Raw genomic sequence first — 23,972 nt, 5'->3', positions numbered from 1 at the left:
AGCCGTACAGCTCCACGCTGGGATCGTCTGCTTAGGGCGCAATCCTATGCATGTTTAGACCGAAAAAGCCCTACAGCGCCCAGCATCCTGTGCATGTTTAGACAGGAAAGACTCCTCCAACTCCCAGCGTCCTGTGCATGTTTAGGCAGAACAAGCCGTACAGCTCCACGCTGGGATCGTCTGCTTAGGGCGCAATCCTATGCATGTTTAGACCGAAAAAGCCCTACAGCGCCCAGCATCCTGTGCATGTTTAGACAGGAAAGACTCCTCCAACTCCCAGCGTCCTGTGCATATTTAGGCAGAACAAGCCGTACAGCTCCACGCTGGGATCGTCTGCTTAGGGCGCAATCCTATGCATGTTTAGACCGAAAAAGCCCTACAGCGCCCAGCATCCTGTGCATGTTTAGAAAGGAAAGACTCCTCCAACTCCCAGCGTCCTGTGCATGTTTAGGCAGAAAAAGCCGTACAGCTCCATGCTGGGATCGTCTGCTTAGGGCGCAATCCTATGCATGTTTAGACCGAAAAAGCCCTACAGCGCCCAGCATCCTGCGCATGTTTAGACAGGAAAGACTCCTCCAACTCCCAGCGTCCTGTGCATGTTTAGGCAGAACAAGCCGTACAGCTCCATGCTGGGATCGTCTGCTTAGGGCGCAATCCTATGCATGTTTAGACCGAAAAAGCCCTACAGCGCCCAGCATCCTGCGCATGTTTAGACAGGAAAGACTCCTCCAACTCCCAGCGTCCTGTGCATGTTTAGGCAGAACAAGCCGTACAGCTCCATGCTGGGATCGTCTGCTTAGGGCGCAATCCTATGCATGTTTAGACTGAAAAAGCCCTACAGCGCCCAGCATCCTGTGCATCTTTAGACAGGAAAGACTCCTCCAACTCCCAGCGTCCTGTGCATGTTTAGGCAGAACAAGCTGTACAGCTCCATGCTGGGATCGTCTGCTTAGGGCGCAATCCTATGCATGTTTAGACCGAAAAAGCCCTACAGCGCCCAGCATCCTGTGCATGTTTAGACAGGAAAGACTCCTCCAACTCCCAGCGTCCTGTGCATGTTTAGGCAGAACAAGCCGTACAGCTCCATGCTGGGATCGTCTGCTTAGGGCGCAATCCTATGCATGTTTAGACCGAAAAAGCCCTACAGCGCCCAGCATCCTGTGCATGTTTAGACAGGAAAGACTCCTCCAACTCCCAGCGTCCTGTGCATGTTTAGGCAGAACAAGCTGTACAGCTCCATGCTGGGATCGTCTGCTTAGGGCGCAATCCTATGCATGTTTAGACCGAAAAAGCCCTACAGCGCCCAGCATCCTGTGCATGTTTAGACAGGAAAGACTCCAACTCCCAGCGTCCTGTGCATGTTTAGACAGAACAAGCCGTACAGCTCCACGCTGGGATCGTCTGCTTAGGGCGCAATCCTATGCATGTTTAGACCGAAAAAGCCCTACAGCGCCCAGCATCCTGTGCATGTTTAGACAGGAAAGACTCCTCCAACTCCCAGCATCCTGTGCATGTTTAGGCAGAACAAGCCGTACAGCTCCATGCTGGGATCGTCTGCTTAGGGCGCAATCCTATGCATGTTTAGACCGAAAAAGCCCTACAGCGCCCAGCATCCTGTGCATGTTTAGACAGGAAAGACTCCTCCAACTCCCAGCGTCCTGTGCATGTTTAGGCAGAACAAGCCGTACAGCTCCATGCTGGGATCGTCTGCTTAGGGCGCAATCCTATGCATGTTTAGACCGAAAAAGCCCTACAGCGCCCAGCATCCTGTGCATGTTTAGACAGGAAAGACTCCTCCAACTCCCAGCGTCCTGTGCATGTTTAGGCAGAACAAGCCGTACAGCTCCATGCTGGGATCGTCTGCTTAGGGCGCAATCCTATGCATGTTTAGACCGAAAAAGCCCTACAGCGCCCAGCATCCTGTGCATGTTTAGAAAGGAAAGACTCCTACAACTCCCAGCGTCCTGTGCATGTTTAGGCAGAAAAAGCCGTACAGCTCCACGCTGGGATCGTCTGCTTAGGGCGCAATCCTATGCATGTTTAGACCGAAAAAGCCCTACAGCGCCCAGCATCCTGTGCATCTTTAGACAGGAAAGACTCCTCCAACTCCCAGCGTCCTGTGCATGTTTAGGCAGAACAAGCCGTACAGCTCCATGCTGGGATCGTCTGCTTAGGGCGCAATCCTATGCATGTTTAGACCGAAAAAGCCCTACAGCGCCCAGCATCCTGTGCATCTTTAGACAGGAAAGACTCCTACAACTCCCAGCGTCCTGTGCATGTTTAGGCAGAAAAAGCCGTACAGCTCCATGCTGGGATCGTCTGCTTAGGGTGCAATCCTATGCATGTTTAGACCGAAAAAGCCCTACAGCGCCCAGCATCCTGGGCATGTTTAGACAGGAAAGACTCCTCCAACTCCCAGCATCCTGTGCATGTTTAGGCAGAAAAAGCCGTACAGCTCCATGCTGGGATCGTCTGCTTAGGGCGCAATCCTATGCATGTTTAGACCAAAAAAGCCCTACAGCGCCCAGCATCCTGTGCATGTTTAGACAGGAAAGACTCCTCCAACTCCCAGCGTCCTGTGCATGTTTAGGCAGAACAAGCCGTACAGCTCCATGCTGGGATCGTCTGCTTAGGGCGCAATCCTATGCATGCTTAGACCGAAAAAGCCCTACAGCGCCCAGCATCCTCTGCATGTTTAGACAGGAAAGACTCCTCCAACTCCCAGCGTCCTGTGCATGTTTAGGCAGAACAAGCCGTACAGCTCCATGCTGGGATCGTCTGCTTAGGGCGCAATCCTATGCATGTCTAGACCGAAAAAGCCCTACAGCGCCCAGCATCCTGTGCATGTTTAGACAGGAAAGACTCCTCCAACTCCCAGCGTCCCGTGCATGTTTAGGCAGAACAAGCTGTACAGCTCCATGCTGGGATCGTCTGCTTAGGGTGCAATCCTATGCATGTTTAGACCGAAAAAGCCCTACAGCGCCCAGCATCCTGTGCATGTTTAGACAGGAAAGACTCCTCCAACTCCCAGCGTCCCGTGCATGTTTAGGCAGAACAAGCCGTACAGCTCCATGCTGGGATCGTCTGCTTAGGGCGCAATCCCATGCATGTCTAGACCGAAAAAGCCCTACAGCGCCCAGCATCCTGTGCATGTTTAGACAGGAAAGACTCCTCCAACTCCCAGCGTCCCGTGCATGTTTAGGCAGAACAAGCCGTACAGCTCCACGCTGGGATCGTCTGCTTAGGGCGCAATCCTATGCATGTTTAGACCGAAAAAGCCCTACAGCGCCCAGCATCCTGTGCATTTTTAGAAAGGAAAGACTCCTACAACTCCCAGCGTCCCGTGCATGTTTAGGCAGAAAAAACCGTACAGCTCCACGCTGGGATCGTCTGCTTAGGGCGCAATCCTATGCATGTTTAGACCGAAAAAGCCCTACAGCGCCCAGCATCCTGTGCATGTTTAGAAAGGAAAGACTCTCCAACTCCCAGCGTCCTGTGCATGTTTAGGCAGAAAAAGCCGTACAGCTCCACGCTGGGATCGTCTGCTTAGGGCGCAATCCTATGCATGTTTAGACCGAAAAAGCCCTACAGCGCCCAGCATCCTGTGCATGTTTAGACAGGAAAGACTCCTACAACTCCCAGCGTCCTGTGCATGTTTAGGCAGAACAAGCCGTACAGCTCCACGCTGGGATCGTCTGCTTAGGGCGCAATCCTATGCATGTTTAGACCGAAAAAGCCCTACAGCGCCCAGCATCCTGTGCATGTTTAGACAGGAAAGACTCCTCCAACTCCCAGCGTCCTGTGCATGTTTAGGCAGAAAAAGCCGTACAGCTCCACGCTGGGATCGTCTGCTTAGGGCGCAATCCTATGCATGTTTAGACCGAAAAAGCCCTACAGCGCCCAGCATCCTGTGCATGTTTAGACAGGAAAGACTCCTCCAACTCCCAGCGTCCTGTGCATGTTTAGGCAGAAAAAGCCGTACAGCTCCATGCTGGGATCGTCTGCTTAGGGCGCAATCCTATGCATGTTTAGACCGAAAAAGCCCTACAGCGCCCAGCATCCTGTGCATGTTTAGAAAGGAAAGACTCCTACAACTCCCAGCGTCCTGTGCATGTTTAGGCAGAAAAAGCCGTACAGCTCCATGCTGGGATCGTCTGCTTAGGGTGCAATCCTATGCATGTTTAGACCGAAAAAGCCCTACAGCGCCCAGCATCCTGCGCATGTTTAGACAGGAAAGACTCCTCCAACTCCCAGCGTCCTGTGCATGTTTAGGCATAACAAGCCGTACAGCTCCATGCTGGGATCGTCTGCTTAGGGCGCAATCCTATGCATGTTTAGACCGAAAAAGCCCTACAGCGCCCAGCATCCTGCGCATGTTTAGACAGGAAAGACTCCTCCAACTCCCAGCGTCCTGTGCATGTTTAGGCAGAACAAGCCGTACAGCTCCATGCTGGGATCGTCTGCTTAGGGCGCAATCCTATGCATGTTTAGACTGAAAAAGCCCTACAGCGCCCAGCATCCTGTGCATCTTTAGACAGGAAAGACTCCTCCAACTCCCAGCGTCCTGTGCATGTTTAGGCAGAACAAGCTGTACAGCTCCATGCTGGGATCGTCTGCTTAGGGCGCAATCCTATGCATGTTTAGACCGAAAAAGCCCTACAGCGCCCAGCATCCTGTGCATGTTTAGACAGGAAAGACTCCTCCAACTCCCAGCGTCCTGTGCATGTTTAGGCAGAACAAGCCGTACAGCTCCATGCTGGGATCGTCTGCTTAGGGCGCAATCCTATGCATGTTTAGACCGAAAAAGCCCTACAGCGCCCAGCATCCTGTGCATGTTTAGACAGGAAAGACTCCTCCAACTCCCAGCGTCCTGTGCATGTTTAGGCAGAACAAGCCGTACAGCTCCATGCTGGGATCGTCTGCTTAGGGCGCAATCCTATGCATGTTTAGACCGAAAAAGCCCTACAGCGCCCAGCATCCTGTGCATGTTTAGACAGGAAAGACCCCTACAACTCCCAGCATCCTGTGCATGTTTAGGCAGAACAAGCCGTACAGCTCCATGCTGGGATCGTCTGCTTAGGGCGCAATCCTATGCATGTTTAGACCGAAAATGTCCTACAGCTCCCAGCATCCTATGCATGTTTAGACAGGAAAGACTCCTCCAACTCCCAGTATCCTGTGCATGTTTAGGCAGAACAAGCCGTACAGCTCCATGCTAGGATCGTCTGCTTAGGGCGCAATCCTATGCATGTTTAGACCGAAAAAGCCCTACAGCGCCCAGCATCCTGTGCATGTTTAGACAGGAAAGACTCCTACAACTCCCAGCGTCCTGTGCATGTTTAGGCAGAACAAGCCGTACAGCTCCATGCTGGGATCGTCTGCTTAGGGCGCAATCCTATGCATGTTTAGACCGAAAAAGCCCTACAGCGCCCAGCATCCTGTGCATCTTTAGACAGGAAAGACTCCTCCAACTCCCAGCGTCCTGTGCATGTTTAGGCAGAACAAGCCGTACAGCTCCATGCTGGGATCGTCTGCTTAGGGCGCAATCCTATGCATGTTTAGACCGAAAAAGCCCTACAGCGCCCAGCATCCTGTGCATGTTTAGACAGGAAAGACTCCTCCAACTCCCAGCGTCCTGTGCATGTTTAGGCAGAACAAGCCGTACAGCTCCATGCTGGGATCGTCTGCTTAGGGCGCAATCCTATGCATGTTTAGACCGAAAAAGCCCTACAGCGCCCAGCATCCTGTGCATGTTTAGACAGGAAAGACTCCTCCAACTCCCAGCGTCCTGTGCATGTTTAGGCAGAACAAGCCATACAGCTCCATGCTGGGATCGTCTGCTTAGGGCGCAATCCTATGCATGTTTAGACCGAAAAAGCCCTACAGCGCCCAGCATCCTGTGCATGTTTAGACAGGAAAGACTCCTCCAACTCCCAGCGTCCTGTGCATGTTTAGGCAAAACAAGCCGTACAGCTCCATGCTGGGATCGTCTGCTTAGGGCGCAATCCTATGCATGTTTAGACCGAAAAAGCCCTACAGCGCCCAGCATCCTGTGCATGTTTAGACAGGAAAGACTCCTCCAACTCCCAGCGTCCTGTGCATGTTTAGGCAGAACAAGCCGTACAGCTCCACGCTGGGATCGTCTGCTTAGGGCGCAATCCTATGCATGTTTAGACCGAAAAAGCCCTACAGCGCCCAGCATCCTGTGCATGTTTAGAAAGGAAAGACTCCTACAACTCCCAGCGTCCTGTGCATGTTTAGGCAGAAAAAGCCGTACAGCTCCACGCTGGGATCGTCTGCTTAGGGCGCAATCCTATGCATGTTTAGACCGAAAAAGCCCTACAGCGCCCAGCATCCTGTGCATGTTTAGACAGGAAAGACTCCTCCAACTCCCAGCGTCCTGTGCATGTTTAGGCAGAACAAGCCGTACAGCTCCATGCTGGGATCGTCTGCTTAGGGCGCAATCCTATGCATGTTTAGACCGAAAAAGCCCTACAGCGCCCAGCATCCTGTGCATCTTTAGACAGGAAAGACTCCTACAACTCCCAGCGTCCTGTGCATGTTTAGGCAGAAAAAGCCGTACAGCTCCATGCTGGGATCGTCTGCTTAGGGTGCAATCCTATGCATGTTTAGACCGAAAAAGCCCTACAGCGCCCAGCATCCTGGGCATGTTTAGACAGGAAAGACTCCTCCAACTCCCAGCATCCTGTGCATGTTTAGGCAGAAAAAGCCGTACAGCTCCATGCTGGGATCGTCTGCTTAGGGCGCAATCCTATGCATGTTTAGACCAAAAAAGCCCTACAGCGCCCAGCATCCTGTGCATGTTTAGACAGGAAAGACTCCTCCAACTCCCAGCGTCCTGTGCATGTTTAGGCAGAACAAGCCGTACAGCTCCATGCTGGGATCGTCTGCTTAGGGCGCAATCCTATGCATGTTTAGACCGAAAAAGCCCTACAGCGCCCAGCATCCTCTGCATGTTTAGACAGGAAAGACTCCTCCAACTCCCAGCGTCCTGTGCATGTTTAGGCAGAACAAGCCGTACAGCTCCATGCTGGGATCGTCTGCTTAGGGCGCAATCCTATGCATGTCTAGACCGAAAAAGCCCTACAGCGCCCAGCATCCTGTGCATGTTTAGACAGGAAAGACTCCTCCAACTCCCAGCGTCCCGTGCATGTTTAGGCAGAACAAGCTGTACAGCTCCATGCTGGGATCGTCTGCTTAGGGTGCAATCCTATGCATGTTTAGACCGAAAAAGCCCTACAGCGCCCAGCATCCTGTGCATGTTTAGACAGGAAAGACTCCTCCAACTCCCAGCGTCCCGTGCATGTTTAGGCAGAACAAGCCGTACAGCTCCATGCTGGGATCGTCTGCTTAGGGCGCAATCCCATGCATGTCTAGACCGAAAAAGCCCTACAGCGCCCAGCATCCTGTGCATGTTTAGACAGGAAAGACTCCTCCAACTCCCAGCGTCCCGTGCATGTTTAGGCAGAACAAGCCGTACAGCTCCACGCTGGGATCGTCTGCTTAGGGCGCAATCCTATGCATGTTTAGACCGAAAAGCCCTACAGCGCCCAGCATCCTGTGCATTTTTAGAAAGGAAAGACTCCTACAACTCCCAGCGTCCCGTGCATGTTTAGGCAGAAAAAACCGTACAGCTCCACGCTGGGATCGTCTGCTTAGGGCGCAATCCTATGCATGTTTAGACCGAAAAAGCCCTACAGCGCCCAGCATCCTGTGCATGTTTAGAAAGGAAAGACTCTCCAACTCCCAGCGTCCTGTGCATGTTTAGGCAGAAAAAGCCGTACAGCTCCACGCTGGGATCGTCTGCTTAGGGCGCAATCCTATGCATGTTTAGACCGAAAAAGCCCTACAGCGCCCAGCATCCTGTGCATGTTTAGACAGGAAAGACTCCTACAACTCCCAGCGTCCTGTGCTTGTTTAGGCAGAACAAGCCGTACAGCTCCACGCTGGGATCGTCTGCTTAGGGCGCAATCCTATGCATGTTTAGACCGAAAAAGCCCTACAGCGCCCAGCATCCTGTGCATGTTTAGACAGGAAAGACTCCTCCAACTCCCAGCGTCCTGTGCATGTTTAGGCAGAAAAAGCCGTACAGCTCCACGCTGGGATCGTCTGCTTAGGGCGCAATCCTATGCATGTTTAGACCGAAAAAGCCCTACAGCGCCCAGCATCCTGTGCATGTTTAGACAGGAAAGACTCCTCCAACTCCCAGCGTCCTGTGCATGTTTAGGCAGAAAAAGCCGTACAGCTCCATGCTGGGATCGTCTGCTTAGGGCGCAATCCTATGCATGTTTAGACCGAAAAAGCCCTACAGCGCCCAGCATCCTGTGCATGTTTAGAAAGGAAAGACTCCTACAACTCCCAGCGTCCTGTGCATGTTTAGGCAGAAAAAGCCGTACAGCTCCATGCTGGGATCGTCTGCTTAGGGCGCAATCCTATGCATGTTTAGACCGAAAAAGCCCTACAGCGCCCAGCATCCTGCGCATGTTTAGACAGGAAAGACTCCTCCAACTCCCAGCGTCCTGTGCATGTTTAGGCAGAACAAGCCGTACAGCTCCATGCTGGGATCGTCTGCTTAGGGCGCAATCCTATGCATGTTTAGACCGAAAAAGCCCTACAGCGCCCAGCATCCTGCGCATGTTTAGACAGGAAAGACTCCTCCAACTCCCAGCGTCCTGTGCATGTTTAGGCAGAACAAGCCGTACAGCTCCATGCTGGGATCGTCTGCTTAGGGCGCAATCCTATGCATGTTTAGACTGAAAAAGCCCTACAGCGCCCAGCATCCTGTGCATCTTTAGACAGGAAAGACTCCTCCAACTCCCAGCGTCCTGTGCATGTTTAGGCAGAACAAGCTGTACAGCTCCATGCTGGGATCGTCTGCTTAGGGCGCAATCCTATGCATGTTTAGACCGAAAAAGCCCTACAGCGCCCAGCATCCTGTGCATGTTTAGACAGGAAAGACTCCTCCAACTCCCAGCGTCCTGTGCATGTTTAGGCAGAACAAGCCGTACAGCTCCATGCTGGGATCGTCTGCTTAGGGCGCAATCCTATGCATGTTTAGACCGAAAAAGCCCTACAGCGCCCAGCATCCTGTGCATGTTTAGACAGGAAAGACTCCTCCAACTCCCAGCGTCCTGTGCATGTTTAGGCAGAACAAGCCGTACAGCTCCATGCTGGGATCGTCTGCTTAGGGCGCAATCCTATGCATGTTTAGACCGAAAAAGCCCTACAGCGCCCAGCATCCTGTGCATGTTTAGACAGGAAAGACCCCTACAACTCCCAGCATCCTGTGCATGTTTAGGCAGAACAAGCCGTACAGCTCCATGCTGGGATCGTCTGCTTAGGGCGCAATCCTATGCATGTTTAGACCGAAAATGTCCTACAGCTCCCAGCATCCTATGCATGTTTAGACAGGAAAGACTCCTCCAACTCCCAGTATCCTGTGCATGTTTAGGCAGAACAAGCCGTACAGCTCCATGCTAGGATCGTCTGCTTAGGGCGCAATCCTATGCATGTTTAGACCGAAAAAGCCCTACAGCGCCCAGCATCCTGTGCATGTTTAGACAGGAAAGACTCCTACAACTCCCAGCGTCCTGTGCATGTTTAGGCAGAACAAGCCGTACAGCTCCATGCTGGGATCGTCTGCTTAGGGCGCAATCCTATGCATGTTTAGACCGAAAAAGCCCTACAGCGCCCAGCATCCTGTGCATCTTTAGACAGGAAAGACTCCTCCAACTCCCAGCGTCCTGTGCATGTTTAGGCAGAACAAGCCGTACAGCTCCATGCTGGGATCGTCTGCTTAGGGCGCAATCCTATGCATGTTTAGACCGAAAAAGCCCTACAGCGCCCAGCATCCTGTGCATGTTTAGACAGGAAAGACTCCTCCAACTCCCAGCGTCCTGTGCATGTTTAGGCAGAACAAGCCGTACAGCTCCATGCTGGGATCGTCTGCTTAGGGCGCAATCCTATGCATGTTTAGACCGAAAAAGCCCTACAGCGCCCAGCATCCTGTGCATGTTTAGACAGGAAAGACTCCTCCAACTCCCAGCGTCCTGTGCATGTTTAGGCAGAACAAGCCATACAGCTCCATGCTGGGATCGTCTGCTTAGGGCGCAATCCTATGCATGTTTAGACCGAAAAAGCCCTACAGCGCCCAGCATCCTGTGCATGTTTAGACAGGAAAGACTCCTCCAACTCCCAGCGTCCTGTGCATGTTTAGGCAAAACAAGCCGTACAGCTCCATGCTGGGATCGTCTACTTAGGGCGCAATCCTATGCATGTTTAGACCGAAAAAGCCCTACAGCGCCCAGCATCCTGTGCATGTTTAGACAGGAAAGACTCCTCCAACTCCCAGCGTCCTGTGCATGTTTAGGCAGAACAAGCCGTACAGCTCCATGCTGGGATCGTCTGCTTAGGGCGCAATCCTATGCATGTTTAGACCGAAAATGTCCTACAGCTCCCAGCATCCTATGCATGTTTAGACAGGAAAGACTCCTACAACTCCCAGTATCCTGTGCATGTTTAGGCAGAACAAGCCGTACAGCTCCATGCTAGGATCGTCTGCTTAGGGCGCAATCCTATGCATGTTTAGACCGAAAAAGTCCTACAACTCCCAGCATCCTGTGCATGTTTAGACAGGAAAGACTTCTACAACTCCCAGCATCCTGTGCATGTTTAGGCAGAACAAGCCGTACAGCTCCATGCTGGGATCGTCTGCTTAGGGCGCAATCCTATGCATGTTTAGACCGAAAAAGTCCTACAGCGCCCAGCATCCTGTGCATGTTTAGACAGGAAAGACTCCTACAACTCCCAGCATCTTGTGCATGTTTAGGCAGAACAAGCCGTACAGCTCCATGCTGGGATCGTCTGCTTAGGGCGCAATCCTATGCATGTTTAGACCGAAAAAGTCCTACAGCGCCCAGCATCCTGTGCATGTTTAGACAGGAAAGACTCCTCCAACTCCCAGCGTCCTGTGCATGTTTAGGCAGAACAAGCCGTACAGCTCCATGCTGGGATCGTCTGCTTAGGGCGCAATCCTATGCATGTTTAGACCGAAAAAGCCCTACAGCGCCCAGCATCCTGTGCGTGTTTAGACAGGAAAGACTCCTACAACTCCCAGCATCCTGTGCATGTTTAGGCAGAAAAAGCCGTACAGCTCCATGCTGGGATCGTCTGCTTAGGGCGCAATCCTATGCATGTTTAGACCGAAAAAGCCCTACAGCGCCCAGCATCCTGTGCATGTTTAGACAGGAAAGACTCCTACAACCCCCAGCATCCTGTGCATGTTTAGGCAGAAAAAGCCGTACAGCTCCATGCTGGGATCGTCTGCTTCGGGCGCAATCCTATGCATGTTTAGACCGAAAAAGTCCTACAGCTCCCAGCATCCTATGCATGTTTAGACAGGAAAGACTCCTCCAACTCCCAGCATCCTGTGCATGTTTAGGCAGAACAAGCTGTACAGCTCCATGCTGGGATCGTCTGCTTAGGGCGCAATCCTATGCATGTTTAGATCGAAAAAGTCCTACAGCTCCCAGCATCCTATGCATGTTTAGACTGAAAACGTCCTACAGCTCCCAGCATCCTATGCATGTTTAGACAGGAAAGACTCCTACAACTCCCAGTATCCTGTGCATGTTTAGGCAGAACAAGCCGTACAGCTCCATGCTAGGATCGTCTGCTTAGGGCGCAATCCGCAATCCTATGCATGTTTAGACCGAAAAAGTCCTACAACTCCCAGCATCCTGTGCATGTTTAGACAGGAAAGACTCCTACAACTCCCAGCATCCTGTGCATGTTTAGGCAGAACAAGCCGTACAGCTCCATGCTGGGATCGTCTGCTTAGGGCGCAATCCTATGCATGTTTAGACCGAAAAAGCCCTACAGCGCCCAGCATCCTGTGCATGTTTAGACAGGAAAGACTCCTACAACTCCCAGCATCTTGTGCATGTTTAGGCAGAACAAGCCGTACAGCTCCATGCTGGGATCGTCTGCTTAGGGCGCAATCTTATGCATGTTTAGACCGAAAAAGTCCTACAGCTCCCAGCATCCTATGCATGTTTAGACAGGAAAGACTCCTACAACTCCCAGCATCCTGTGCATGTTTAGGCAGAACAAGCCGTACAGCTCCATGCTGGGATCGTCTGCTTAGGGCGCAATCGTATGCATGTTTAGATCGAAAAAGTCCTACAGCTCCCAGCATCCTATGCATGTTTAGACAGGAAAGACTCCTACAACTCCCAGTATCCTGTGCATGTTTAGGCAGAACAAGCCGTACAGCTCCATACTAGTATCGTCTGCTTAGGGCACAATCCTATGCATGTTTAGACCGAAAAAGTCCTACAACTCCCAGCATCCTGTGCATGTTTAGACAGAAAAAGTCACACAGCTCTGTTAGTATCATCTAGTTAGGGCACAATCTTATGCATGTTTAGACAGAAAAAAAGTCCTACAACTCCCAGCGTTTCTCAGCCAGCCATGGTGGCTGGGGGATGCTGGGAGTTATAGGAGTTTTTTTTCTGTCTAAACATGCCTAGGATTGCAGCAAAACAACAAAGAGTCTCTGTGTATCAACTGCGCTGTATATAAACCTGGAACTCTCCATAATACTCCACGTGTCTGATGAAGAGGGCTATAACCCATGGAAGTTTATGGGAGAATGCATTTGTTAGTCTTTACGGTTCCAGAGGGCTCTTTGTCAATTATGCAGCGCACACAGAATCTCTCTTCTTCTTTTTGGGTTTCTGCTGGGGTCAGCCTTCGTTTTTTTCCTCCCTAGACTACACCAGGAAGAAGCTGGCACCAGAGACTCTGCAGTGTTCAGGTTTAACCTTTTTGATTTGTCTCATTCTGCCCCCCACCCCCGAAACAGGGACTCCCATCATACAGTCTCCCCAACTTGAACTCCTTTCACTTGCATCTGTGTCTTGGTCCTCTAATGGTTAAATCCACAGAGGCTGATCTCATGGCTCAAGAGGTCAGGTTTAATGAAGCTAAGACAACACTTCAGGCAATGGTGCAGTTAGGTAATTTAGTCTCTGGACTGAATAGTCTTGTTGGCTGGGGAATGCTTGGAGTTGTAGGCCTTTTCTCTGTCTAAACATACATAGGATTGTGCCCTAAGAAGATTAAAAGATTATAACACCAGATCAAAATTATGCTATTTTTAAAAACAATACCAATAAAAACCATGACTGGTGAATTAAGGAATGCCTCCTGGAACAGTGTTGTTTTTAGGAGGTGCCGGAAACAGCACAGTGTTGGTGCCTGCCTGACCTCCAGGGGCAGGGAGTTCCAAAGAAAGGGGGCCACCACACTGAAGGCTCTTCTGGTGGACTCCAGTCAGGCCATAGGTCCATGCATGCCGATGACCTCAGTGACCAGTCAGGTTGGTAAGGGAGAAGGTCCTCTCTCAAATCCCCTTTCTCTCTAGGAATCCATCTCCTTCGCTTGATTTAACTCTTTGATCCAGCTACAGGGCAGATCAACGCTTCCCTGGAATAAGTCCTTGCTTGTTTGCTTGCTTGCTTGTTGCATTTCTATGCCGCCCAATAGCCAAAGCAATCTGGGCAGTTCACCAATCAAAACTTTAAACCAGTGCCACCTCCAGGTTTCGGAGGCACCTTGGGCAAGACACCCTCAATGAGTCCCCTCCGTCAATTTCTCATCACTGTTGCAACCAACTTCTACTGTTCCTCCTCCTCTTTCTCATAATTGCCATCACTTGCTTGCTTGCTTGCTTGCTTGCCAGGCAGACAGCCGGTGAGCAAGGAGGCCAGGCATAATCTTCTGATCTTCCTTCTCACCCCACCATTGTCTGGGCCAGAGTGAGAGGCAGGTGAACAAGCAAGTTGCAGTGGTGAAGAGGAGGAGCAACTCCAAGCGGCTCTTGTCAGAGGGCCCCTGATGGGGTGTGGGCCCTCGGCAGGAGCCTGACCTGGCTGACCCTTGGCGCCGGCCCTGCTTTAACCCAGCCTCTCTCTGTGCATCAGCCTCCAGCTTCTCTCCAAGGAACATTTGCAGAAGGCAGGATGGGGAGGTGTGTTTTCCCTGGGGGATCCCCTCCTCCAATGCCCTTCCTCCCTAAGAATCCATCTCCCTCGGCTCATTTAACCCTTTGGGCAGGGGCAGGGAATGCATGGCCTTCCAGATGCTGGTGGACTGAAACTCCCATCAGCTGTGCCCTAGCCTGCATAACTAATGGTGAGACGATGGGATTTGTAGTCTAACATAAGGAGGCCCACACGTTCCCCATCCCTGCCTGAGAAGATGAAGGAACTGTCTTTCTCTAGGGGAAATCCTATCCGCACTTCCATAGGATTAAGATCTCCCTGGATGCAGCATACTTACTTCTGAGTAAGCATGCATAGGACTGGGCTGGAAAAGTAGGACCTAATGATCCTGCTTTTAGGACCATTAGCAAACCATTTAGCAGGGTTTGCTTTCTGCTTGGGCCAGTTTCTGCCTATCCCCCCCACCTTCGCAGGCTAAACTAGGAGGAAGCAGGCAGAGAACATTGTACTAATATGTGTTCATTTGGTTTCTCCAACAAGAGAGAAATTCCATTACCTCCTACCAAGCCCCCAGAACTCCTCTCAGTTCAGTGATCAGAACTGTGCCTGCAGCTGGCTGGGGCACGCTGGGACCTGCAGGACTTTTCTTCTGTCTAAACGTGCATAGCACAGCAGATGAACAATCAGTAGGACCAAGTGGTGTCAACTGTTGCCTGTTAACAACAGTTTAAAACAGGGCGACCCTCCAGATGTTGTGGGACTACAGCTCCCATCATCACTGACCAATGGTCATCCTGGCTGGGGCTGCTGGGAACTGTAGTCCAAAACATCTGGAGGGCTCCAGGTTGCATCACGGTGCTTGCCGCATTTATTATTACTATTATTTCATTTCATTCATCCCATTTCTATACTGCCCAATCGCTGAAGTTCTCTAGGTGGTTTACAAAGATTTAAAACCATTGGAAATACATTATACATAGAATAAAAAACCATTTACATATTATTATTATACATAGAAACAGACAGCACGCGCACACGTGCACACACACACACATCTAAACAATTTTAAACAATCAACAATAAGAAAAATCCAGGCCCTGATTAAAATCTCCTCATCTGGTGCCAAATGCCTGAGAGAACAGGAAGGTCTTGGGATAAAAAATGTAACAAGGTGGGCGCTAGGCGTCGGGGAGATACAACTGTGGGGCCACCAGCAAGAAGACCCTCTCCCTTATTGCCGCCTAATTACATCGGAGGGCCACGGTTTCCACCTGAACCCTCTAAAAATTACTGAAGGTTCAGTCGTGTTAGTATTTTGCAGCAAAACCAGCAGAGTCTTGTGGCACCCTGTTATAAAACTGGGGTGCCTCCAAGGCCTTTATTGCGATCCCTGCCCCAAGGATTCCCTGATTCCCAGTTGGACAGCATTGAAAACAGGCTGCAATCCCATACACACACATGGCTGTGGGTGAGTCCCACTGAACTCACCCACAATGGGACCCGTGTCTGAGTAGACATACATAGGATTGCAATGTTAGTCAGGCTGTTTTGAATGTTCTTATAAAGGGCTCAATAAGTTCATGGCATGCATGACGTCTCTCAGCAGCTGTTAACCACGAGAACTAAGAATGGAACCGCCACACCCAGGGGGCGTATATTTCTCGATAACGTACTGTAGCAGAACCCAGTTCCTAAAACTGAACAACGGGGCAAGATCAACATAAATGTATAAATAAAGGAAATCTTCAGTACAGAATTCAGGTAATAAAGGAGGGGAGGTCAATACATATAACAATGATGCCAGAGTAAACAAGTGCTTCCAGCACTGAAATAACTACTCTTGACAAAACTGTAATGCTCCTGCCATGGTTAGTTTGTTACAATTCTGTCAGGGCTGGTTGGGGAATGCTGGGAGTTGTAGGGCTTTTTTTTCTATCAAAACGTGGATAGGATTTCGCCCTTAGAGGTTTTAGTACATTAAGCAGCATACAAATGTCATTAATAAAGAAATAAATCACCGTGAGAACTAAGGGTAAAAATCCAACATGAGTCCTATGCTGGCTTTTACCTTAAGAATGGAACCTCCAACTGCAGGGGCAGTTCAACTCTCTGCTTTGCAAGCCCCACTTAAGTTTCTTAAGTGGTTATAATGTTGTAACATTATGTTATAATGTTATAATGTCGCAGAGGCTTTGGAGCAAATGCAGAGCCTGGGCAGACCTGCTCCAGCTAGACGCAAGCATGGGGCAGCCTGAGGCAAGAAAACACTCTTGGCACACTTGCACCAGCAGTCAGCAAGAGCATTCTCATTGCGGGTTTGTTTTGCCTTCTAAATTGGGTGAAATGAAAATGTTAAACAAGGGAGCTCTTGATTCCTAGAAAGAACCCCCCCCCCTCCCCAAATATGAGACCCGGATGTCAGCTGTGGCAGCCGCTTCCTGTTCTGGCCCCGCCCATGGGATCCCCCCCCCCCAATGTTTTTCTTCCCCATCCATGCCACGTGGGAGTGATTGGTGTCCAGCCTGCCCAGGAGGGTGACTGTGGGGGACCTGAGTGAGTCTGTGGGCGGAGGAAGGCGGCCGAGAGGCAGCAGTGGTCCAAGGGAAAGTTGCTTTGGCGGCTTCAGCAAGAGGAAGGGAGGCAAGAGAAGTCCCTTGCTGGAAGAATGGAGGAGGACAGGAAGGCAGAGAAACAGCACGCAAGTCATTAATCACTGGGCTGTTTGAGGGTTCTCCCCCACCTTAGGACATCTCATATGGAAAATTATTATAGAATAATAATAATAATAATAATAATAAAAAAGTGACATGCACGCCAATGAAGCTTCCGTCAATGAAGCTTCCCTCCTGATGTTCTGAAATACAACTCCCAGCATTCCTGACCACTGCCTATCCTGGCTGGGGCTGATGGGAGGTGAAGTGCAAAACATCTGGAGGGCTCCAGGTTGGGGAAGGTTGCATCAGAGTGCATATCGCTTTATTATTATTACAATTATAATTAATATATGGATATAAGAATATATCCATATATATGGTGTCCCATGTGGGGGCGGGGGGAGAACCTCAAACACAGCCCAGTATGAACTGAGCATACCCAGTGACCGCAGAATGGTGGCTTAGTGTGGGCAGGGTGGGGCGGGGCATGGAAACTTAAGTTGGGGGAAGCATGGAATAGAGTGCCTGGAATCCTGGTCAGCAGCATTCCACACTGTAATATTGAGTTAAAGCATCCAGTTGCTGTCCTTAATTTTGATTTTGCTCCGTACTTGTTTCATTGTAATATAGCATTTAATTTATCTTTACTGGATTGTTTTTGTATTTGATTTTTTTTTCTTATTGATGTCTTGTAACAAACTGTTATTACTTTTAAATGCTTTTCTTTCGATAATGTTTCTTGTGAGCTGCTTTGAGTATATTTTGCTGTAGGAAAGTGGCATGGAAATATACTAAGTAAATCGATATTCTGAAGAGGAGCAATCCATGCTGCAGCTTGTTGTTGTTGGTCCCACTTGTTAAATCAGGGGTGCAGAACCTGTTTCAGCCCAAGGGCCAAATTTCATTTTTGGAGACGCTTTTGGGGGGCGGCAGTATTGCAACCGAAACTCTCCCCATGACCTGAGTTCAATCCCAGCGGAAGCTGGGTCTTGGGTAGCCAGCGCAGGTTGACTCAGCCTTCCATCCTTCCGAGGTGGGTAAAATGAGTACCCAGCTTGCTGGAGGAAAGGTAGTCACAACTGGGGAAGGCAATGGTAAACCACCCCTCTACAATCTGCCAAGAAAACGCCAGCGCAAGTGGCGTCCCTCTAGGAGTCAGCAATGACTTGGTGCTTGCACAGGAAGAACCTTTCCTTTTCCTTTGGGGGGCACGTTTCAGCAGTGGGTGAGCCCAAAGGCAAAAAGGACAGTTCCAAAATACCGAAAAACACCTGCTGGTAGCTGTAGGCCTCTTTTCTGTCTAAACATGCACAGGATGGCGCCTTAAATCTCTTACTTCCAGTAATTAAGCCTTAGGAGAGATGTTTCAAGCTTTTAAAATGGGAAAATAATGTGCAAAAGCCAGGATGCCACCGAAATGTTGGAGAAAAGGGTGTGGGGCCATCTGGGAAACACCAGGTGGGTCCGGATTTGGCCCACAGGCCTGAGGTTCAACACCCATGATCTAAACCTTCATTCAAACTAACCCCAGGGCACATCTTAGGATTTTCCTTCTTCTTCTGCATTCCGACAGGTTACAGGAGAGTGAACAAGTGTGAGAGAAAAAACGACCTGCTGGAAATTCTCCAGGTTTCCCAGGATGAGAATTGGGAAAGCAGCTCTGTGGATCAACGCAGACTAAACAGGCGGCAAAGAAACCACTGCAGGGACAGAACGAGCAAACCTGTTCCTTGTGTGGCGATCGATGACACACATAAACAACCTCTAGCACAGCACCAGTAATGCTGGATGTCGTTCAGGGCAGCACAACTTACTTTCCTGCCCATTATCTCGCTGTAATAATGTGTACAATGCAAAATCTCTCACTCCTAGTGTGAGTTGTCCTGCCATTCCCAAGAGGCCGCAGCAACCTGGCAAAATATTACTCAAATATCTTAGGGGTGAGATCTTCTCACCATGGTAGAAGGACCCTAGTTGGCTCCCTCATCTCTCCTCCAAAGGAGGCTTGCAAGAGCTGGGTTTGGAAGTGAGGGTGGCACCTCTCCATATCTTCCTTGTTCAGGCTGCCATGCTATTTGGACACTTTCCAACTGGACACTTTTTAGTTGTCTCTGGAATTTAGCCAGACAGACTGGAAGCAAAAAAGGTATCCCTTCGCAAAATGTATTGCATGTCTTTAAAAACGTGCACCCTGGCTTTTTAACTCGAAAACTTAAGGGCAGCTTGCTTGCTTGCTTATTTATTTACTTGTGATATTTGTTGTTCAGTCGTTCAGTCGTGTCCGACTCTTCGTGACCCCATGGATCATAGCACGCCAGGCCTTCCTGTCCTGCGCTCTCTCCCGGAGCATGCTCAAGTTCATATTCATTGCATCCGTGATGCTATCTAGCCATCTCATCCTCTGCCGTCCCCTTCTCCTTTTGCCTTCAGTCTTTCCCAGCATCAGGGTCTTTTCCAGGGAGTTTTCTCTTCGCATTAGGTGGCCAAAATATTGGAGCTTCAGCTTCAGTATCTGTCCTTCCAATGAGCAGTCAGGGTTGATTTCCTTTAGGATGGACTGATTTGACCTCCTTGCAGTCCAGGGGACTCGTAAGAGTCTTCTCCAGCACCACAGTTCGAAAGCATCAGTTCTTCGGCGCTCAGCCTTCCTTATAGTCCAGCTCTCACAGCCATACATTACTACTGGGAAAACCATAGGTTTGATTAGACGGACCTTTGTCGGCAAGGTGATGTCTCTGCTTCTTACTATGCTGTCTAGGTTGGCCATAGCTTTCCTCCCAAGGAGCAAGCGTCTTTTAATTTCATGGCTACAGTCACCGTCTGCGGTGATCTTGGAGCCCAAGAAAGTAAAATCTGTCACTGCTTCCATTTCTTCCCCTTCTATATGCCAGGAAGTGATGGGGCCAGATGCCATGATCTTCGTTTTTTTAATGTTGAGTTTCAAACCAGCTTTTGCACTCTCCTCTTTCACCCTCAACAAGAGGCTCTTTAGATCCTCTTCGCTTTCTGCCATTAGGGTGGTATCATCTGCATATCGGAGGTTGTTGATAATTCTCCCAGCAATCTTAATTCCGACCTCTGATTCATCCAACCCGGCATTTCTCATGATGTACTCTGCATATAAGTTAAATAAGCAGGGTGACAATATGCAGCCTTGTCGTACTCCTTTCCCAATTTTGAACCAATCGGTTGTTCCATGTCTGGTTCTTACTGTTGCTTCTTGACCCTCGTACAGATTTCTCAGGAGACAGGTAAGGTGGTCTGGTACTCCCATCACTTTAAGAATTTGCCACAGTTTGTTGTGATCCACACAATCAAAGGCTTTAGCGTAGTCAATGAAGCAGAAATAGACATTATACCGCTAAATATAATAAAATCCCTCAGCGGTTCACATATAGCTGGGTTGCAGTTAAACCTCAAACACCCCCCCCCCCGCCCCAGATTATGGCAACCAGCTTGATTGATAACTGGCAAATAGAGGGAGAAAATGTGGGGACAGTAACAGACTTTGTATTTCTAGGTGTAAAGATTACTGCAGATGCTGACTGCAGGCAGGAAATCAGAAGATGTTTACTTCTTGAGAGGACAGCAATGACAAATCTTGATAAAATAGTGAAGAGCAGAGACGTCACACTGACAACAAAGGTCCGCATAGTTAAAGCAATGGTATTCTCTGTAGTAACCTATGGCTGCGAGAGCTGGACCAGAAAGAAGGCTGAGCGAAGGAAGATAGATGCTTTTGAACTGTGGTGTTGGAGGAAAATTCTGAGAGTGCGTTGGACGGCAAGCCCATACTCCAGGAAATAAAGCCAGACTGCCTACTTGAGGGAATGATATTAAAGGCAAAACTGAAGTACTTTGGCCACATAATGAGAAGACAGGATACCCTGGAGAAGATGCTGATGCTAGGGAAAGTGGAAGGCAAAAGGAAGAGGGGCCGACCAAGGGCAAGATGGATGGATGATATTCTGGAGGTGACGGACTTGACCTTGGGGGAGCTGGGGGGAGCGATGGCCGACAAGAAGCTCTGGCATGGGCTGGTCCATGAAGTCATGAAGAGTCGGAAGTGACTGAGTGAATAAACAACAATTAAAAGCACAACATTAAAAACAATTCCAGTTCCAATAAAAGCAATGCAAGGAGCAGTAAGATGGAGCAGCAGGATTAATTTAATTGCAGCCCAGGGAAAGCCTGCATGAACAAGTGTGTTTTCAGGAGGCATTTGAAGGATGCCACGTTTTCTGCCTCCTGAACTGCAGGAGGGAGGGTTTTCCAAAGGGTGGGTGACCCTGTTTTAACTACATAACCATCAGCACTCACTGCCTAGGTTAGCTATTAGATGGAGTAATTATTCAGCTTCCTACTGCTTGACAAAGGAAGGAACCCTGCTTGGAGTGACACTCATAGCCATATGTTCTGTTCTCTTATTTGTCAGTGGCCCCATTTTGGCTAGAATGGTGTTGGCACTCAACACCCAAGTTTATTATTATGGGGGGGGGGGAGAGAGAGAGATTTTATAGGATCTGTCTATCTTCTGTACCTGTGCGTACCAACTGAAAATAATACTTCATGAGTCTTGATTCAGTGGCATCTGGTCTGTGAAAGCTTATGCCACCATAAATATGTTAGTCTTGAATTTTAAGATGCCGCAACGCTCTTTGCGGTTTTATCACACAAGCCACTTTAACACCTGTGGGCCAAGCAGAAATTCAACACGCGAACATGTCTGCCCCCATCCCCAAAATGGGCTCAGCACCTTGGATAGCTGCTTTGGAGTTCTGGCTGTTTCTGACTGAAACCAGAATGAAATCAGAGCCACCAGCCTCCACTGACAAGTGGGACCCACAGCAGAATCTTGTAAAGTAAAATCATAGAATCACAGGGTTGGAAGGCGCCTACAGGATCATCAAGCTCAACCCCCTGCTCAGTGCAGGAAGCCTGATTCCCAGGTGGTCTCGCATCCATGTACTAACCAGGGCTGACCCTGCCTAGCTTCCGAGATTGGGCGCATCCAGCCCTTTGCTCAACTTATTTTCACCTTCCAATAGAAACTCCATACAGCCAGCCACACCCTACTCCAGCATACCATTCCTTCCCCCAACCCCTCTCCAGGTTTCCATTTTTTTCCTTTTCAACAGTCAGCATTCCACAGCTACTGAGCACGCTCCGTCCACGTTAGGTTGTTTTGGAGTTGTGTGTGCCTGTGTGTAGAAGGGGGTGTGCCTCCCTTATTACTGAAACAGAAATACGAGACATCTCAGGCCGCCTTGAGTGCCGTTTTGTGGTAGACAGGCAGGTATAAATCAAATAAATCTCACCATACTAAATCTTGCCATACTAAGTAGGACAGAGATCTCCAAACTAGGATAGGGTGTTCTTTCTGGCAGGGAATGGTTAAAGAAGCTCCTTGCAGCTGTTCCTTATGGCTGGTGGAGGAGGCCAAAATAGTGACACAATGTTCATCCTAGGAGACGGGCGAGATAGAAATCTAATTAATAAACAGATGAATGAATAAAATAATACTTTTTACTTTCTAACTAAATAAAGGTGTTCGGGACATAAGAAGCTGCCTTCTACTGAGTCAGCCCCTTGGTCCGTTTAGCCCGGTATTGTCGATACTGACTGGCAGCAGCAGCTCTCCAGGGTTTCAGGCAGGTTTCTTTCCTAGCCCTACCTGGAGAAGCTGGAGATCGAACCTGGGACCTTCTATATGCAAAGCAGGAGCTTTACCACTGAGCTACAGTCCCTCCCAGATGTTGTCATTCAGCATTTTGAATAAGCCCCCCCCCCGCCCCGCCCAGAAACAAATTGGAAGCCAATGCAGCTCTTTCAGCAGGGGAGTTATATACTTTGCAGAGTCAGCATCATTTGCTTTTATTGTAACGTTCGATATTTTATTTCATTATTGTACACCACTCTGTTATCTCTTGATGTGGAGCGGATTATAAATTCTATAATAAATAATCAGTAATAAGAAAAGAGGATGTCTGTCTGTCAGCTCCATAGTGCCAAGACCATGAAACCTAGACATCTGAAACTTGGCATGGGGGGCGGGGGGGGGCAAGGGGTCTGTAGTGGTGTTACTTGGGGTTACTTTCATTTTTAAAGTGCATTAATTAATTTTAATTAAGGTTAATGTGCCCACGTGGTTGAGGCCTGCAGTAACAGCTTCAGCAACATGGGGCAGACTTCTCTAACCAATACATAGTTTTGCTGTCCACACAGTTTGAAGCCAGGGGAAAGTAATAGACCAAGGGACAGAGTTATAGGCCAGTGCTGTGGGGCAGATCCTCTCAGGGGAATAGAGTGGGCAGACGCCTCCCTCAGGGTGCTATGGGGTGCACCATGGCAGGGGCTGTGCCTGCGGGTACCACTGGGCATGGCTGTATTCCGGCGGGGGGTGGGGCACAACGTGTCCAACCCGGACAGCCGCATGACTTTGCCAGAAGGCAAACCTAAGGGCTGTTCCCAACAGTGTGAAGCCGGGTCCATTCACGAGTATATTAATAAAAAGAACCTAACTTTTTAGGAGTTTAGGAGACTTGGGGATCTTCTCAAACTGGGGAGAGGTAATGAGCGGGGCAACTCAGTCCTGGGCCCAGTGTTCTTCCACATTTTTATGAATGACTTGGAGGAGGAGGTGCAGGGAATGCTGATCAAATTTGCAGATGACACAAATGGGGCAGGATAGCTAATACTTTGGAAGACAGAAACAAAATTCAAAGTGATCTTGATAGACTGGAGCGCTGGGCAGAAAACAACAGAATGACATTTAATAGGGACAAATGCCAAGTTCTGCACCTAGGAAAAAGAAACCAAATGCACAGTTACAAGATGGGGGATACGTGGCTCAACCACTACAAGCGAGAAGGATCTTGGAATTGTTGCAGAACACAAGCTGAATATGAGCCAACAATGTGATGTGGCTGCAAAAAAGGCCAATACTATTTTGGGCTGCATTAATAGAAGCATAGCTTCCAAATCCCGGGAAGTACTAGTTCCCCTCTAGTCAGTACTGGTTAGGCCTCATCTGGAGTACTGTGTCCAGTTCTGGGCACCACATTTTAAGAAGGATGCAGACAAGCTGGAGAGGTTTCAGAGGAGGGCAACAAAGATGATCAGGGGACTGGAAACAAAGCCCTATGAAGAGAGACTGAAAGAACTGGGCATGTTTAGCCTTGAGAAGAGAAGACTGAGGGGAGATAGAATAGCGCTCTTCAAGTACTTGAAAGGTTGTCACAGAGAGGAAGGCCAGGATCTCTTCTCGATCATCCCAGAGTGCAGGACACGG

Source organism: Heloderma suspectum, chromosome 2, assembly GCF_057233095.1.
Source record: "Heloderma suspectum isolate Gila_16-S chromosome 2, 16-S_ref, whole genome shotgun sequence".
NCBI lineage: Eukaryota > Metazoa > Chordata > Lepidosauria > Squamata > Helodermatidae > Heloderma > Heloderma suspectum.
Note: the sequence above shows the minus strand (reverse complement) of the source record.